This window comes from Simochromis diagramma, unplaced genomic scaffold (assembly GCF_900408965.1).
Source record: "Simochromis diagramma unplaced genomic scaffold, fSimDia1.1 OVJJ01000746.1, whole genome shotgun sequence".
NCBI classification, from domain to species: Eukaryota; Metazoa; Chordata; class Actinopteri; order Cichliformes; family Cichlidae; genus Simochromis; species Simochromis diagramma.
The window spans coordinates 1,554,497-1,560,378 of record NW_024386757.1 but is presented as its reverse complement, the minus strand read 5'-3'; the positions used below and the strand labels follow the sequence as shown (position 1 = coordinate 1,560,378).

The 5,882-nt window shown below is 37.9% G+C and overlaps 1 long non-coding RNA gene across 1 annotated transcript; it reads right to left on the bottom strand.

The window, feature by feature from the left end:
• Positions 1-2,012: 2,012 nt before the first annotated feature.
• Positions 2,013-4,742, bottom strand: LOC120730859. The gene is made up of 4 exons (XR_005695224.1): positions 4,607-4,742; positions 3,612-3,666; positions 2,648-2,798; positions 2,013-2,315 (listed from the first exon to the last, which is right to left on the bottom strand). It is a non-coding gene; the product is annotated as an uncharacterized LOC120730859 (long non-coding RNA).
• Positions 4,743-5,882: the final 1,140 nt, after the last annotated feature.

Sequence of the window (5,882 nt, the reverse complement as noted above, 5' to 3'; positions counted from 1 at the left end):
GAAAATCATTTTGATGAAGTGTGCCACATCTACTCTGATGAAACGTGGTAGGGTAGGATTTTTTCTGAAGCAAGACACCAACGCATTCATTAATGTAGCTCTTCAAATCCAAATGATGTGTTAAAGCCTTAACTGAACTTGGTCTTGAGCCCAGTTTGGGTGAAGATTAAATTCTGACCAATACTCTAGGAGAAGTAGTGATTCTTGTGAAGTAACAACATAAAGTCTGCATTAATGTAATGTATCAATGGGACACTTGCTATTTTAGAAAAGTTATTCTTTACATTTGCAAAATTTTTAAACTTCATTGTGCTCAGTCACTCAGTCACTCAGTCCTGTTAGCATAAAACTTGAAATATTAAAATAGTACAAAACCTTTGATAAGTGACAGTAAAGATCAGTTTATAACAACTAAGACATCAAACTCTTGTATTTGTCTTCGTTTACAATTGCAACAAATTCCACAGAACCAATATCTCTGAAAATGAGTGCATGCTTCTGAAACATTTGATAATATGAATATTTCAGAAACATTAGTTTGAGTCTGCTGAGTCCACCATTATGTTGTTGTTCACATAAGTTTCTTAAACCATGAACAAATGAGTAATTGTCTAATCTGGAATGTAAAGTGTAGTCATTTAGTGACATACAAAAGTGAGAATGAGAACTTGCAAGAATAAAAAAACAAGCAGTAAAATAAAAACTGTCCTTAACGCTAAGGCAATTGTATGCTGTGAGCATACAATTACAGTTCTGCTTGGCGTTCTGCAAGAGTCTGTTTCATAGACCATGCACTACTGAGATGCACTGCCTTCCACCAATGTTCATTAGGACGTTCTGAATGACTTCAAAGATGCCTTTAAGTTCCGTTGGATAGTCTATGTTGAGGGCAAAAAGAAGGCCCATCATCATGGAAATGGCACTTGAGACATCCCTCAGATTAGACAGGATTACTGCCGCCTCAAGGACAACCAACAAATCGATGATGTCTTCTTCTTTCACCATCACAATGGCAACTTTCATCCTCTTAGAAAACGTGTCTTCAATACCTGTTGGCTATAAAAGGGTTCAAAGACAAAAAATAAATAAAATTACACAATTACAATTACACAATATCCCTCGTGCCTAAGAATTCATGTCTTTCCAAAGAAGAGCCATACTGATGCCTTGGATGATGCTGATTGGCTTTGGGTAACACTTATTAGTTGTTAAAGTTTTTTCAGAATGAGATATGCACCCCCCATGTTACAAATCCATTTCTTGCTTTAATTTAAACAAAGACCATGTTCATAAATAACTGAGCATGTCTTCAATTGCAGAATTCAAACAAAATTTTCAATTTAAATGGTAAATGGCCTGTATTTGTAAAGCGCTTTATTAGTACCCTAAGGACTCCAAAGCGCTTTACACATTCAGTCATTCACACACATGGGTGGATTCACATACATGGTGCCAGTGTCCAGCAGCCTCGCCTCTGTCAGTGCGCCCCAGGGTGGCTGTGGATGCCACAGTAGCTTGCCATCATCAGTGTGTGTGAATTTAAATCTACTTATGCTAAATATTGGCTGTGTTCTAAACCAAATCTGGCTGAGAATACATGAAATGTGCAAACTGCAGCTACACGACAGGATCAGATTGTGGCTCCATAGACAATGCTTCTTTAATCAGTTTATTGATTAAAGTTTATTTTTCCTCCCTATATTAACAGCATAAAAAAGAGCATATAGACATGGCTGAACAGGTTGCATAATTGGCACTGAATATCAACATCCACCTTTACCCAGCTGCCCAATGACTCTGGGCCGGTAACCTTTAATTGCTTACCCAGTCTACACAGTCTCTTTTCCAGGGTCCAGGACATTTCACCAAAGTATTGCCCCCCACAGCTGTAGCAGCCACTGCAGCCCCTTAAATATCCTAACATCTCTGCCATTACAATATACAATGTGAGAAATCAAACGTAAAGCTGAAGTGAACAGTACAGCAGCGAAATGTCAAAGACCCTGGTGAAGACTAAAATAAACACAAGACACTAATAATATCAATGCTAGCTTGCCAGTTAGTTTCTCTGAAACCCAGACCAAATCCAGTGTCAAAGATCTTGTAATAATACATTTGGTGAGGAAAAAGTACACATGTTATCATGTGGCATCTACTGTTTCATAGATGCCACATGTTTAATTTAAAATCCACTGTGGTGCTGTCGTTATTAAATTTACTAAAAGAAACAATGCCAGCCTTCACAGTCTTGAAAGTGTGTGAGGGATCTTCCTTTAGAAAATGAGGTCCTCTGTCCTCTTCCTTTGTGTAGGGCTCTGGTCAAAGAAGTCAAAAAGAAAACAAAAACACTTTTTAAACAGTGTTTATGAAGCATGTAGACAGCTCCAAATTCACAGCTTTTTGATACATAATTCCATCAATATATGATTATCATTGGAGATTTTCAATCAGGCTTATCAGGACATTCAAGTAGAATATGATATCCAACCTACCACCAATATACACAGTAAAAGTTACCACGCTAAATGTCCAGTTGTGAAATATGATGACAGACTTTACTTATCGGCTTTCTTTCAATGAGTTCATCAGTTGAACTGGATAACCTAAAACTTAAACAAAGGATTAGATTTCGCAGTTGAACACTTACATCATCACCGAAGCATTTTATGAGCCTAGTTAGCCCTCCTATGCCGCTCTTGATTTTGTACAGCTCCATGAACCTCTCCATAATTGTCAAGCACAGCAAAAAGGAACCCTTTCAGGTCAACAGATGTAAGACGGGCAAATTCTGCTTCAACCTGAGCAATAGAAGAAGAGGGGTGGGGAGTACAGGCAGAATAAAAAAAAATGTTCTTTGAGACCCAAATTTAAGCAAACCGTCATCTGAGGACCATTAGAGAAAACACAAACACACAAAAGCAAACAAGCAAAAAGATGCACTTTACCTGCCGTTCAGCGAACAAGGAAGTTCAGAGAACAATATGCTCTGTCTTGAAATCTTTTAAAGTAGAATGATTGTGAAAATGACTTATGTGATGTAAAACTTTAGTAAATGTGCAATTAAAAGAACACTGAGTAAAAGGACAAGTAACAATTTCCTTATTCCTCAGATGTTTAGCTTGATGAGCAACATACTGCTTTAGTCTGCCTCATTAAAGTTACACAACAGGCTTTTTACATTAAAGCCAAGTCCATTACATTCTCCCTTTTTATATCTGAAATACTGTGCACATTCTGTGTATATGTAGTGGACAGCAATTTACCCAAAAGAGTGCAAAGTTTGCAAGTCCACCTCATTTAAATGACAAAGTCAGATGTGATCATCTAGACCTGTGAAAACAAATTAATGACAAACCTGCAGTTATGGATGTTATTACAACCACAAGAACCTAAACAGTCTGCTCCATTGCTTTTGTTAATGAATCATTTGTTGGTAGCACGTCTGAATATTTAGTTTATGCCACCTGCATGCAATCATCAATAGTGCAATATTACTTCTTAAGAAGTACCCTGACACCACAATCTTTATATCATTTGTTCTACAGAGCTATTAAGTTACAATATAATCTGTGGTGTTTCCAGTATGACAAAATGCACAAATTGTAACTTACCATTTGACTCCACTGACAAAAATAAATCCCCAGCATCAAGTTTGGCTTCACAGACCTAAAATAAGTAAAATAAAAATATATGTTATAATTAATTGTTTTCGCCATTTATTCATCTTTGTTAATTTTCTGACATATAAACAATGTTAGTTTTGTTACAATACAGGGAATGCAGTTTAATTAAAAGGTAAATTATGCAAAAAAAAAAAACTTCTTCAGTATACCATGCCAAAAATCAGTGTCTCTTATGCCAATTATTTTATCACTACAGCTCTTTTAGTATGGAAACTCACACAATCTAGTCATACTCATCACAAGAGTTCAAATATAAGTTAAAATAGTGAGCTGTTGTTAAGCATAAAGCATTTCAGGGTAACAAATAACTGCACAATATAATTAAAGAAAAAAATAAACACACTGGAGGACTATCTGATAAACACTAATATAATGCTGGTTTGTAGACCATATTTTGTCTCAATCCTCAGTGCATTCTTGCAGCTTAGCATGCAGCAGTTAATAACAACTTAAGTGATTACATAGGGGTAAACAGATGACAACAAGCATAGCAGTCCTGCCAAAAAGTTCTTTTTGAACCCAGCCAGTTATTGGAAATATTGCCAAAATGAACTTCCACCAAAATACAACAGCCTGTGAACTTGAAAGAAATTTACAAGTACAGAGACAATATGAAATAAGCTTTATTAATTAGCTGAGTTAGCTTGCTAATATCGCAACAGTGGTTGAGTGCACAACCTTAAAGCTAGCGGCACAATACTTGTGATTTGGTCAGTGCCACATTAAACCCATAAAAAAGGCCATATGTCAGTTTATTAGGTCAAGTTTGGTCATGACACACAAGCTGGACCTTGTCGGCTAAAGTTACATTAGCTAAAGCAAACATTTCGGTAAAAGAGAAAACCCATGTCATGCCATAAATTCAAAACATGTTCCAACTTTTGTAGCTCTCTTTCCTTATAGTTATAACCAATGTTACTCACCTTGAAAGCATATTCCAAAGAAGACGATTAGAAAACGTCCAAGTAAAGTGAGCATGTCGTTAACCGCCAATTCCCCATGATGCACCTCGATAGCAGTCACGTGGGACAGTTTTGAATCCTGCTGTGCTCAACTTACCCACATTGTCAAGTTCACATAAGTTGGTGATTTAGCTGGACATGAGTTTTCAAGTTAGCTTTTTTTGGTGTAATTGGGACGTTTTTAACTTGTAATTCTATGTTATAACAACAACTTCAGTCATCTATCGTCAAACTGATATAAAATATTATGTTGAAATAACAAACATCTAGAATTACATTTTACAGTGTGGCAGCTGTGGTTGCCAGAATTTCACCGTGGAAAATGTAGTGATAATGCAGAATACATAATGGTATACTTGTTGATAAATGTAAAATTCACAGTGAACTTTGGTTTTTGTACAATTATTACATTGAAAAAAAAAACTAACATAAAGTAAGCGGCTCATTCGAACCCCATGGCAGGGCATTTATCATGCGAGAAAACTCTGGAGCACCTCATCCAGAGCTTTGTGTTGCTTTGTGTTGGTCCTTGTGGATTATGCAGCACGATACCTGGAAGCAGTGCCGCTGCACACCATTTCAGCGAAGAGTGTGGCACAGGCACTGTTTCATGTCATCTCCTGAGTCAGTGTTCCGAAAAAGAAATACTGATTGACCAGGGCACATCGTTCATTTCTCGCACACTGAGTGAGCTATACAAACTACTGGACATTAAATCTATTCAGACCAGCATCTACCACCCTCAGACTGATGGGCTGGTGGAGCGACTGAATAAGACTTTAAAGTCCATGATTTGTAAATTTATTCACGAGGATGAACAAAATTGGGATCACTGGCTAGACCCTCTGTTGTTTGCAGTGCAGGAGGTGCCCCAGGCCACCATGGGATTTTCTCCCTTTGAGCTACTGTACGGCAGGCAGTCGTGGGGGGTGCTCGATATCATTAAAGAAAACTGGGAGGAACCGTCAAGCCCCGCAAAGAATGAGATTCAATACCTGCTGGACAAAGTGCATGTATTACTCCCTTCAATCCAGCTCTAAATTACTCGCCAAGTGGCAAGGGCTCTTTGTGGTCACACTGCGGGTGGAGGACACTGACTGAGGTCGCAGTTTCAGACAAGGGAGGAGCAACACAGATTTACCACCTCAACCTCCTTAAAGGGTGGAGAGAGGCTGAAACCTCTGCTCTGGTGAGCCTGGTTAAGGAGAGATTAGTTGGGGTCGGAGGTGCCAAATTC